We start from the raw sequence: 14,281 nt of genomic DNA, 5'->3' as shown, positions 1-14,281 counted from the left end.
AGGCAAATCCAAAAGAGCAGAAAGAATAATTTGACAACATCTCACATCTTGCAATAGCATATGCCTATACTATGCCCCATTCCTGTGTACAGTTCGATATTTGCCTATATTGTCTGGGTAAAACATGGTTGCAAATAGAGCTGCTGGGCAGCAATGGCTGTCCCTATGGAAGCAAGTAAACTGTTATGAGAAATGTCACCTTTCTCACCACAAGAGACTAGAAACTAACTTAGAAGAATGAGAGTTTTCATCTGAATCAGGTAAAGAAAAAAATACGTTCATATCAGTCTTAAAAGTATCATGGAGACATTGCAACTGCAGTGAGTGATTTTTCTACTAATGAATCCCAAATTACTCTATGGGATTTATTAGAGGCAGAGTACGGAATGCCAATTTAGGATTAAAGAGTTTCCACTCTGAAAGTTCATTTTCAATTCACTGTAGCTTTTGTCAGTCTTTGTCTTCCAAGCAGATATCTTTTAGTTCCATGTGCAGAAGGTAACAAATCTGCTCCAAGAAAGAACAAGAAAATATTAGTCTTCATATAAAAAGAAATCAAACATTTATTAGAGACTCTCTCGCTAGTAGAATATGCATGTCTAGGAGAAAGAAGCACATGTCTGAGGACAGGGAAGGTAAAATGTGGATGGGTCTCTGGACCACGTTCCCTTTTTTGTGTATAAACATGCACTATGCTGAGCATAAGTGTATTTTTATAAAAAGCGGCATGTTTACAAAACACCTGTTTACAACTAAGCTTTTTGATTCACTGCATCATCGATGAGAGTAAAATAATATGTTCCTAATGACTTCATAAACACACACAAATCAGTCAATTATTTTAGAACCCAACTTGTTTTATTTTTCAGTGCTTTTTATTTGAAAAGGAGATGGGATTCAAACTTGTCTCTAAACAGAATAGATGCACATAACTGTTCATTAAAATTTCCTCCTTTCCTGGAGTTTGCTTGACTAATAACTCATTATAGATTTACATGATTATAGAAAGCCAATTCTTTTGCTCCAGTCTTCTCAGTTCAGAGGATGGCATGTTTTAGTATCTCGGTAGATTACTCTCATCTCCCCATTCTTCAAGGCTCTGACTTTTTATATTTTGATTAGAGCTCATGAGAATCATGCAGGCAGCTGACAATATTCTGCACCAGTCATCAAAGGAGAGTTGCACTTGTGCCAGTCTTTATAGCTATTATAAGTAATCCAGAAGCAGTTTATTACCAAAAGCAAAACCCAAAAGTGGAAAAGATCCTGGAGGTCTTTCCAAATGGGAAGGTTTAAAATACAGACAAGGAATGAACTATACTTGGGTATCCTGAATCCCTGAAGATCCTAAAACTTTCTGAATTGCTACTGCTATTGGACCCTAAAAGGACCCTTATTTTATTTTATTTTATTTTATTTTATTTTATTTTATTTTATTTTATTTTATTTTATTCTATTCTATTCTATTCTATTCTATTCTATTCTAGAGACTGGATTCACATCACATTATGTAAAACTTTTGTTAAAAGAGGTCATTATCCCTTCCAGCTTTTCCTTGTGTCTTTCTTAACTATACAGTATTTTGTAAAAGTAGTGAACAAATGAAGATTCAAGAACAGTTAGCTGTCTAGTTGCCATGGTTACTAACAGTCATTGATGCTGATTGCTGAATACAGTAAAATAGAAACAGAATGTACCATTTTAAAGAGGGTACATTAGAATTTGTAAAAGTATATTAACACTGAAGAAAAAACAATTTCAGACTAAGTTCTCAACTTAATATAGTTCAGGGCATAAAGCATATTTTATGGATGGTAGAGTAGGTAAAGAATACTTTTAGATTTTAGCAGAGGTTTTAACATATCTTTTCAGCTCTTCAGTTGGAAGAGTGTGTGTGTGTGAGTGTGTAGATATGAATATCTGTTATAAGGTAGCAGACTAATAGCGTCCTTTTTTCCAGATATTGATAATAGCCTACAATTTCATCTATGCTGTGCTTCACAAAATTGTTTGGATATTATTCTAGATTGCATACGGCCTACAAAGTCAGGCTATCTCTTTTCCAGAGTTCTGCCCCATGCTGTCTTTTTAGATGAAACACTTAAGTAACGTCTGTTACTTAAATATAACAGAAATAATATAACAGAAATATACTCAGGTTTGAAAAAGCAGCTTTGGAAGTTAGGGAAAGGAATGGCCAGATTGACTTTGCCTGTAAATCATCCTTGTGAAGCAATGCCTTTCAGAGCATGGAAAGCACCTCTCACCTGATGCTCACCAATTACTTTTAGGCAAGGAAATGCCAGTTTCCATGTGCTTTCCACATCAATTTGCTCTAGGCACGTGGCACTGAAATGACAAAGTCAATGTGAGAAGTTTGAAGTCTCTTGGAAAACAGGAAGAGGGGCATCTTCCAAGCTTATTTCTTGCAAAGTGAGAGCCCGTTTTAGTTCCTGGTGTTACAGAATGAAGATGACAGCCCTTTATCCTCTCCTTATCTTTCCCTGCCATTTTCCCTTTGATGCTTTCTGTGTCAGTGTACTGTTCCTCCTGTCATCCAGGACTGGCAGTAGGGCAGATTTCCTTTGTGTGATTATAGGGTTGGGGCATGGCTGAAGACTGCATCCAAACCCAGGAATTTGAGATTACTCCTGACTCTAATAGCATCAGAATAGCTACCAGAATAGCTACCAGAATAGCTTCACCACTTTAAAAGTTACCTTGACTTACCTTGAAGACGAGCTGGCTTCAGATGCCAGGCATTAATGTGGAGTGAAGATTGGGGAATATGCTGCTCTGCAGAGCGAAGCTGTAAAAAACATACCTACTGTGCTGCTTATCAAACCTGATAAAAAACCATCCCTATTGTGCTGCTACTGCCCCACCTGCCCATCAGCTGTGTCTACACTATCATCATAACTATGATTGCAATGCCTGCAGTGTTGTGAGAATGTACATTAGCTAGGTTCAGACCTGGAACACATACCCCAGAAGTGGTGTAAATAAGCATTCCGTGTATCTCATAAAGGCTGTTAGTAACAGCTCAGGTGCTGAGACAGAGGTGAATAGCTGCTGTGACAGCTGCACAGACAGATCCCCATCTGTTAAAAGGGCTATGGAGCTCACAGTCTTATTCCTAAATTGTTTGTATGTGAGGGTTTTTTTTTCTCTCTTTTTTTTTTTCCCTAGTAAATATACCAGTATTTGCTCCCTATTGTTTCCCTACTGCTATGCTGTGGTAAAATTACATTTCTGTATCATTCTGCTATCTTATATAACTATATAACTAGAAAATTAAAATTTGTATTTAGAAAAAGAAATGCTACCTACCCCTGCTGGTAGGTAAATCTGCAGGGAGAATCCTGTGGTAGTGACAATTTCATTCCAGATAACAAAGCATTATCCACAGGTTTAATTTATTATTATTGCTTTTAGTTTTCTGCCAAGGATGCCTAATATAAGAAAGGTCAAAGTATCATCAAAGCACAGACAGATTTTTGCTGAATGACATAAAACTGTCAGATGCTGAGCTTTGACGTTCCATTAAGTGATTGATGTAGATTATTGACTTTTGGCTAAATGCTGCTCAACTCTATAAGGTCAATATTTGTTAGTTCATTGGTAGAATAATTAATCAATCAATATCGGATGCTTGAAGTCAGGGAAAAAAATATTGCCAAGCCTGTAGGTCTGGCGTTAGTAACTAGAATTATTTCACAACATCTTTGGAGTGTTATTAACTCCCTATATGCAGAATTTATTTGTGACCATTACATTTCTAGTGTAAGGAAGAAAAAATAATAATCCAAGTGAAGAGAACTTCTTGTAACCTTGAGCTCCTGGAAGGAAAAACCTCTAACAGGCAGAGTGCATCATCATTAATTCTTCCTTTTCACATCATCACACTCAGCTAGGGAAATAATTACATGCATTTTTTCTATGCTACAGTTGGACCACATGACACAATGTTCTTTCTTCAAAGCTGCTATCCCGATTCTCCCATTTTGTCTCTTATTGTAGTCTTAGTCCATAGCATTTCCAGTAGCCTCTCAAATAGCTCCACTGGAAGCTTTTACAGCACTGCATGTACAGTGCCAAGCACAACAAGACTCTGAACTGTCAGCTGGGACTCTTAGACCACAGACTACTGTAATATTAATGAATAGGAATAAAGGGCTTTCATAGAGTCCATGAAAGCTCTTTCATATACCCTATGAAATACCCAGGGTATTTTCCAGATATAGTAGCTTTAAACTACACAGTCTCATTAGAGTTTATACTCTAATGCACCTTGCAGTGCTTTCAACTTGCTTGCAAAAAGTGTGTATAACCTTCTTGTCTAGAAAGGTAAGATGAGCACTTCACTCATTTCATCTGTTCAGGCTGCTTTCAGATGGTAAGGAATGAAAGGAAGTCATCCTTTCAAGAGGATTACAAAGGACATGGCTGAAATGGAGGATTTTGAAAAAGTTTAAAAACAAGATCCTTCTCTATCTAATTTTGTAATTTTGCATGCACAAATGTCATATTTTCATGAGTTTCTGTAGCCTCAAGCATAGTAAGACCTTGATATGTCTATGAGTCTATAAAAATAAAAAATCAATATAAAAGAGCACTTTAAAAATGATCACATATAATTGATGGTTGCATTCAATACTGGGATCAAATGTGTTCTTAAAAATTAAGGAAATGCCATACTGGATGTTTGAAGAATAAATAGCTGACCCCCATGGCAAAACTCACTAAGAAAAAAAGTAAACATATTTTCTTTGTATTTTTTTTCTTAAAGAGTGTAAATTCAATATAAAAATTAATTAAAAGTAGAAAACAAAGGAATTCCAGTACGGATGTGAGCTTTCCTAAGTTCATTCACATAGGACTTGGGGAAAAACTGTTTCATATTATTTTCAATGGTGACAGACAGCTTATGTCAAAGCTTAAGATCTCCATAGCAGATGGCCTGAAAACACAACACTGAGATAAGAGCATCTCCTCTTGGAGATGGCTTTGATTTTTAGGTAGGCCATGCCGTGATTTATGTAATCCCCTCAACCAAGCAGCATAGTAGACAGATGCTGCTCGGGAGAGACGGAGAGCTAGCACACTGAAGTTCTTTCCTTGCCACATGAAACTGGGAATATATCGTTCAGAGCAACTGAGGTCCCACCAAATATCATGAGGACAGAAAATATACCCTTTATACCCTATTTTTCCTGACAACGGCAGAAAAGGCTTTTACTTTCATTTTACCGAAGGAGAAATAAGGGATAGAAAGCCTACAAATCTTGAATTAATAGGGCAGAGCAGGGTAGGAAGCTGCACTCAGATTTACCAGTCCAGGTATATTTTGAATTAAGTCAAAATATATAAGCCTTTATATATAAGTTATATTATAAGTATAATATATAAGTACATTACTATCGTGGAAGAATAGCCTGAAAAAGGGAAAACTTAGAGAAAAAAACTAGGGCCTAACAGAAGTTTTGGCATTACAAAGGCTTGCTTGGGGTGATACATACTTTCCACTTCCAGGATGGTTGGTACGCACAGACTCAGCTCCTCCACGGTTCCCTGGGCAACACAATCTGCCCTCCTCGCAGATGCAAAAGGGAGTAACGGAGGATGGAGCGCAGTGAAGACACCGCGGCCAAACTCTGTTGCACTCCCTGTGCTGGGCCGCTGATAAGCCGCACAGTAGCTGTCCAATGGGAGATAAACAATAACATGTCCGGTGCTGAGCCAGCAAGGGTGGCAAATCACTCCTTTAGGATGAACTTTGATTGAACTTTGCTCGTTATAAGCTCATTATAATGTCAAAACACACCTCCATCCCCAAAGTTACCCGCCTCCGAGGTACGACCACTCCTCACTGAGCATGCGCTCTAGATTTTCGATTGTACCTTTAAATGAAAGCGAGAAACTTTTTCACCAATCAATATTGAGTATGACTCTAGTCACTCAAGCTCCACTTGAATGTAAAGAAAAGTACAAAAGGTGAACTCAGGAGGAAAAGGGGGAGGGAAGAATCCATCGTAACTCTTGGGTCAGTCGACAGGCTGAGCCCCTTCCCTCCCCTCGCGCTGGAACGCCACCTGAGGAGACTAAGGAGTGAGGGGGGAAGAAACCATCGTAACTCCTGGGTCAGTCGACGGACTGATCCCCCTTTTCTCCCCTCAGGTTGGGATGCTGCCTGAGGAGACTCGAGACTGAGAGCCCTCTCCCATCTTCTGGGGTGAGTGATGATTGCACATTTGTACATCAGAGCTAGCTAAAAACCCCACGCTCTAGTAGAGAATTTCCTGTACTGACATCTGAAACCTGTTTTGTAAATGTTGCATTTGAATAAATCATACTGTTTGTGAACTCGACTACTTGTTTGGGGGGAGGCGATCGGACCTACCGTTGACAGACTATTCGTGAATCCGATATTGCCAGAGTCGAGCTTATAGGGGATTACACTATTTGGGAACTCAATTTGCTCCTAGGAAGGCGATCAGACCTACAGTCCACAGACTGTTTGTGAATCCGATACTGATTTGATATCTCCTCTCCCCCCCTCTACCACCACTATGGCTTTCAAACTGCAACATTTCGCACTACCTAACAGGAGTTGCAGAAAATATACAGCTAACTGAAGGGCACACTAAGGTTTCCAAATTGCAGATACCTGTAAACACAGATCCATTAGCATTACAACAACCTTTTAAACCTTCACCAATTCTCAATGCACCACCCCTCATTGATGGTGCACCAACAGAAAACATTTGGTTTACAGATGCTTCAGCAAAAAGGGTAAATGGTAAATGGCTGTATAAGGCTGTTGCATTAAATATTACCACTGGCGAAGAAGTAATAGAAGAAGATGAAGGCAGTGCACAAGTAGGAGAGTTAAGAGCAGTAGTTTTAGCTCCACTAAATGGAGCAATGGTTATATGTGTAGGCTCTTATGCTGTGTGGGCTGGTGCCACACAATGGCTTTGTCAATGGGAAACTCTTAACTGGGAAGTAAATAGAACCCCAGTCTGGAGAAAACGGGATTGGCAGCTATTGCTGGATATAGCAAGAAAGACACCATTTAAAATGGGATGGGTAAAAGCTCATGGTAAGGATAATCAACCAGCCACAAAATCAAAAAGTGGATGAGTTGACTAAAATTGGAAAAATCAGCTTAGATCCTGAGTGGTATTGGTTGGGAGAATGGTTACATCAAAACCTAGGTCACATGGGTAAGGAAGCACTTTGCTGCACAGAGTAGAGGCTGGCCCATAAACAGGAAAACTTGTGAAACCATTCTCAGAGAATGTCCTCAGTGCAGATTAAGGTTGCAAGCAGATCATCCTGCTAAAGCTCCACCTCTACATATCAAGGAGGGGAAACCTCTGTGGTCTACATGGCAAATTGATTATATTGGACCATTCAAATCCTCTGCAGGATATCAATACATCCTCACAGGAGCGGAAGTGGTCTCCGAGTTGCTTCTGGGGACTAAGTGTAGGAAAGCCAATGGGCAGAGTACTGTGCAAGGACTATTGTCTTGGTTCTCACACCTACCTACTCCTGATATTATCCAAAGTGATAATGGCTCACATTTCTCATGTAAAGAAGTGCAAGACTGGGCAAAGCAAGAAGGAATTCAGTGGGTATTTCACACCCCCTACTATCCCCAATCAAATGGGATGGTAGAAAGAGCTAATGGCTTGTTAAAAAAAAACCTCAACCCACACAAGGCTCAATGGGATACCCAGCTTCCCAAAGTACTCCAACAATTAAATAATCGTTATGGGCCTACTGGAAGCCCTGTAAGCCGAGCATTCTTTGTGAAAACTGAGCTTAGTGCTCAATGTACAGGTAAAAGAGAATGCCCAACAACATTACAGCCAGGACAGCCTGTGATGGTCAATTTACCATCCATTGGTACTGTGCCCATGACTCTAACTAAACCTCATGGCCCACTTGCCTGGGAAGCTACTGATAACAGTGGTGCAAAACATAGAATTAGTGCACGATGGATTTTTCCTTCTTTTTAAAATGGGGTAACCTGTTCGGCCTCACCCCACTGAAACAAGTTTCTATTTTCTCTTGCAGCAGCGCGCAGGATGGCAGATGGAAATGCTGTATTCATGTTGCTATTCCAAATGCTAGTGATGCTACCTCTCCTGACCTGCGATCGAAGAACCCCGGAGTGGCCATGGTCACAAGCTCGTGTTAAGTATACTGGAAGTATGGGAATTAATTCTAATAAAAACTGAAACCTTTCAACTGTTGTCATGCACGGAAATAAAGTATACTTGCAAAATGAATGGAGCTGGGACAGTACTAACCAACTCCTCCAGTTCCTGAGAAGGACAGGAGAAGAAATAAAGTTAAGATGTCGGATGATGAATGTATCGACCCATGAAAAGGCAACTCACATCTCAGTGACCGAAATTGAATCGAAAGGAAAAGGAGGAAAAATCTGTGCCACTGAAAGATCGGACTGTTGGTACAATTTTACCTTAGTCCAACCTGTTTTTGTAGTTTGCCTCTGGGCTCACAATAGCATGGGACTAACGTTTAAATTTAAAATAGACATTACTAAGCCTAACACAATAACATCCACCCCAACTGTAATGCATTTCCCCAGCATAAATACCTCTACAGCTATAAGGAATAAAGGAACTCTATCCCCACAAATTTCTGAAATTGGACCATATGTAATCAAAAATACTGGCCAACAAGTGTTATTTAATCCATCGTGGTCCCTTAAACAAGTTGAACTATTCATGCAAATTAATATATCTGCAATCAAATATCCTATGCAGGATGGTCAGCATGATTGCATAGGCGAACCCTCAGCCCTTCAATACGAACAAGGAGAGATGTAACTGGTATCATAGGGACAGGATTGGGAGTCTTAAATAGCATACATGCTGAGATACTTGTAAATAAACTAAGCACACCAACAAGTGATTTGCACAAATTATAACATCCATTGCGGTCTTCTCTGTTAGCACTGAGAACTAATCAATGGCTCTCATCTGATATATTGCCTCAATGGGAGAGAATTAATGAAAGAGACCACCAGCTAATTGTAAATGCACTTGGTGTAGCCCAAAATAATATTTATCTAGCTCTTAGTTGCATCCAAGCTCAACTCTGGATGCAATCTATAGTAGCCTATAGATCTATAGTGAAGAGGGCACCTTACCCACTGAAATTAGAAAGGTAATTTGGGATAATGCAAATGAATTTGAAAGAGAATTTCAGTCTTGGTGGTATTTAGTCAACTTTACTTATGATGCCATCAGCAATAAAGCTACAGCTTTTGTCCTAACAATAAGCAATGCTTCAGTATTCACCCTATATCCAATCATTGCACTGGGATTAAATCACAATGGAACTGTACTCTACCCATTAGGACATAGAGTATGGGCCCTGCGAAAAGGAAAAAAATGGCAAACTGTTGATATTGATGCATGCACTGTATGGGAACAACAAGGCTTTATTTGTGAAAGTAATACTATGAAAGCCCAAGACATATGTCTTGATACACAGCTAAATATTTGTCATTTTGAAATACACCCTGATGAAACCCCTGAAACTGTACTTATATAGGTAGGAAATGGATGTATTTGTATGAGAACTCTTTGTGATTTTGTACTTGTAGATAACATTAGTGTGGATACAAGCAATCGCTCAAATATTTCTGTTTGTAACTTTACTGAAATTATGGGATTCAACTTTTAATTATTCAGCTCCTGTAACTTCTCATCAATTGTTACAATCTAATTATACATTGAATTGAGATTTATTGCCTGCCCTCATCGGAATGAACCTTACGTTGGTGAAAAAACTTCTACAACGGGACGACTTGCATCAACTACTGAAACACATCCAGGACAATGGACAAAGGACCCTAATCACTGTTCATCATGATGCAGAAGAAATACACCGTGTTCTGGAAAGAGTGAAAAGGGCTGGAGAACACCATTGGCGGGAAACCTTTCTCGAATGGTCACCAACAACAACGGGAATTTTTAATCTCATGCTTCATCCAATTGTGATTTTACTAGCTTTAGTGTTATTAGGTCTATTACTTATAATCATATTGTATATAAAGGTCTGGTGCATGACAAAACAAATAACTGAAATTCAAACAGCCAAAATGTATAAATTAGTACATAATCGCAATACTTTATGCTAACTATGTTCACTTGCCATGGACCTGTAAGTGCAAAAATTATCAATACGCTATTTATGGCACAGAGGCAAGAGGTGACCGTACAACCACTCTGTGATGATAAGATGAATTGACTATAGTCACGGGGTGGAGTGTGATGTGCTCCTTCCCCAGCTCAACCTGACTTCTCACAGGTAGCCCTGTTCAGGTGTTAACTACCACATTATCTGATCCTGGTAGTTGCCTCCCTGATTTCTTCCCCCACCCAGACATTAACCATCAATAACAGTCCTGATGGCTGCATCCTGATGGGGAGATAAGGCCAACTGTGTGTACACCAGCCAACAGTCATTTCTGAATTGAAAGAATGACTATCAGTCAATCATCTTATCCCATAAATATGGGGACAGCCCGAGAGCCCATTGAGCTCTCTTTGTATGGCAGTGGGCTGCATGCCAGGATCTCCCCTTGAGCAGGGACGCCTCTCAAGGATACTCCTCGAGGTTAAGAGATCCTTCCCACTACAGATTCATGGTAAGTGACTATAGCATGCTTCTCTCTCTGAACTCGTAAACTTTACTTTGTAACTGCACAAATCCCTTAGACATAAACTGTTGACCAGGTTTGGGACTAGGACTGGATCCAGCTGCACCCAGACTCCTCTCAGAAGGAGTTTGGAAAGCAAGGGGGTCCAATCTGAAGCTTGTGACCTAACAGGAGGGTGTCCTTGATAATTCTGTGTGTATCTTGAACCTCCATGCAGTAAATAATAAGTGACCTTGCCATAGAATCTCATGAAACCATTGTCATTATCAATAAAAATGATTCCTATTTCTTTCCCACAAGTGTCACTCACCTCCACCACCACTCGTTCTGTGACAAAGCATGCTTAAAAACAAGCTGGCTGTAATCTCCTTTAGAAAATGTTTTCAAGGAAGGCAATTCTTCAAAACAGTTATGGTAATGAAGCTCTTGCCTTTTATTAGTATTATTTTTTTAAACAAATGGAAGTCATTGGTTTCTGAAGATAATCATTTTAATTTTCTCAGCTTTTTTGTCCCCCTTTGGTTGAATACATTTTTTCAGAAGTGAATGCAAGCTTTTGCTCTCTGGAAATATTAGTCCATTTTTTTTTTTTTATGACAGTGAGATTAAGTGTATATATTAAAAATTTACATCCAAGACAAAAAAAAAAAGATGTTCAATAATTTATTACTTAACCTTTTTTAAATTTTATATTCTATGTTTAGTAAAAAAAATAGAGTTATAGGGCTTGTTGGCATTTAAACCTATGTACCTTGAGGCCTATCAGGCCAAGTAGCATTCAGTATAAAACTGCAAAATTAACAACTGTTAGGAAAGATTCTTACAAACAACAGTAGCAAATATCTCACAAATTTAACATGTCTTGATGGCATTTTTAGCATGAGCTATGATTTATATAACTTTGCATCTAGCTGGAATAACAATTTTAAAAGCAAGAAGCCTTAGCCTGTAAGTTTTCTAGGTCAGACATTGCCAGCATGGAGGTCCTGGAGTAGCAATCAATATAGTAGATATAATTATTTTCTGGATGAGAGAAATAAGCTGTGAAATTTTCTTTGCAGAATGGAGTTTTTCAGGACTAGAGATTTGGAGGTTATATACATCTAAGTAAGTGATATACCCTAACTTGTATTTTCACATATTTCTAATGGGAAAATATAGAAGAAAAAGTTTGTATTAAACTGATGGCATACATGTTTGCTAATATCTATTATACCTAATAAAGAAATGCTTCAATGTTGGAAGTAATAGACAACATCCAGCTTATGGATTCTGATAGGAGCACTAAACATAAAAGTGTTGTTCTCCTTTGGCTGTCTGGGGGCTGTCTTAAGTGCTAAGCTTTTGATCATAGCGACAGTTTTAAAGCCCTTAAGAAAATGAGCTGAGAATAAAAAAGCTGACAGCTGTGGTTCACCTCTCTGTCTTTCTTTGCCTTCCTATTGTCCTAAACCCTTGAAGATCTCTGGAGAGAGATACAGCTCATACTGCACATATGATGAAACAGCACTCATCATGTGTCCTCTTCAAGAGAACTATATGTCCTTTTTACTTCTGTCAGGTTATTGAGACTACTAAAAGGCATGACCCTCAAGATATGAACACAGGCTACTCAAAGAGTTAGGATGCTGCAAGTTTATAATATATTTTGTATCCTTTTGTCTGAATGAATTCTGAAATCTAGTTGTTATTGAATGGATATCAGACACTACCAACCAAGCTATCTGTAAAAAGGGCCTTATGAAGAGCAGGATACGTTCAAAAAGCAGAATAAATTAAGAAATAATTTTGCAGTAAAATAATTATTACATTATTAAAAAGTTTCATGATGTATTTGGCCAAAGAATGAAAGCAGATGAAATCCGAACATGTTAGATTAATAGTAAGTCTGCCCTAGCTGTAGATGCTGTTGCTGTAATTACGACAGTCATAATCCTTCTAGAAAAAAACACAAATCCCTAGGTGTAGAAATACACATGCTCCAAATTTATATGCAAACACAAAAGCAGATTTTTACAAATGCAGATGCGTGTTTGCAAATTCTGCAAATATAGCTGGAAAGATCTGTTCCAAAAAGAGTGAGCAATTGCTACTGTAAAATAAACTATTGAGGTCTTTCATGGAAACTCTAATGCCATCTGTGCAAATTCTTTATCATAGCCTATATAGTCAATGGCTACATGGGGAATTAAAGAGACAGTAGATGAGCCATTTCACTGATGGCCTTGAAGGATGTTGTAGTGATCTATTGTCCTCCATCATCAATTCTATTGCCCCAAAATTCTCTTTTCCATATACCACTTTATAAAGTCACCATAGTTTACAGATGATAATGAATTATTGCATGTTTGGAAGCACCACTAGCAGAAATCAAACTCCAATAATGGTTAAGAAACTTTAAAATTTCCTGTACTGTAGGTGAAATGGAAGTAACAAAGAAAAAGAATGTCTTCTACTACAGCATCTGATAAAACTGCTCCAGTGGAATTCTAATATTGGTTGCTGCCAGACTGATAAATTATTGCAGGTTCCACCAAAAGTAAGCTAGATTTCTCTTACAGGTAGGGAAATTTTCTATTGACTTCTGGTATGAAATCAGAATTGCACAGAGCTCGATAGTACATTTTATCTACCTGGATAACCATATCTATCTTACTTGGTTAGCTCAGGCTAACATTATCCACTGAGTTTCTAAAGACAATAACAGAGCTTCATCTATTGGTCTATGTATGTTTCTGTGGATGTGACATTAGGCTACCATGCTAAAAAAAAAAACATAAACAACCTTACTCTCAAAACAATCAGTCCAGTCTTAAATATATACATTTTTTTGGTCAAAATAAAATGAAAAATCTCAATGTATGAAGGTATTTTGCAGTGCATGAAATATAGGATGCTGCATATAGTGTCATGTGCAGCATACTTGATCCACTGGATTTTCTCTGTGTGAATCTGTGTTTCTTTGGGTGTTTCCAAGACAGATGTGGGATCACTCTTTAAGATGCGCCAGAATATACTGCTTTGCTAAAGCCCTGCACTGCTCATGCCCTTGTGTTTTTCTGTCCTGGATGTGTCTGCTCCTAGATTTATGCATACAATACCAGGAGTAGTAAATAACCTCAGTAAACAGTGACATAGTGGGCAATGTAAGCTATGTATGCTTCAGATTTCCTGGAACAATGTTATATGAAAAAATCTCAGTTTGGAGACTGATGTTCAAGCTTAATTAAGCATTTTAGTTGAGAGCAACAAGAGTATGGAAAAGAAAACATGGGAGAGAGGAAGCAGTTCAAGATTTTTAAGGTGGACAGCAAAATACTCTGTTATTCCTGATATGCCTAAGTAGGTCTGGTTCTTGTATCCTTCAGAGCAATGAGAGATGCATTTATACAGCAAAAAAATGTGTAATATATCATTGTAATTTTGTATTTTGTAGCCAAAAGCTCCCTAAGCTTGAAAGCTTAATAAACAGGTAAGTAATGAGAATGAATACTTCAACACTCTATATAATCCATGGAAGTTTTAAAGTCCTAAGTATCTTTGTAAATTCCTTTCTAGGAAGTAAGCCAAGTTTTG

At 38.3% G+C, this 14,281-nt stretch overlaps 1 pseudogene; it reads left to right on the top strand.

Moving 5' to 3' along the window:
* The first annotated feature begins 8,815 nt into the window (after positions 1-8,815).
* On the top strand, positions 8,816-10,128 carry LOC148595682 (uncharacterized; annotated as a pseudogene).
* The last annotated feature ends 4,153 nt before the right edge of the window (positions 10,129-14,281 follow it).

This window comes from Tinamus guttatus, unplaced genomic scaffold (genome assembly GCF_059628265.1).
Source record: "Tinamus guttatus ecotype Peru unplaced genomic scaffold, ASM5962826v1 Tinamus_guttatus_pri_ptg000077l, whole genome shotgun sequence".
Lineage (NCBI taxonomy): Eukaryota > Metazoa > Chordata > Aves > Tinamiformes > Tinamidae > Tinamus > Tinamus guttatus.
The sequence above is the reverse complement of the archived record's forward strand: the minus strand, read 5'-3'. Positions and strand labels throughout refer to the sequence as shown.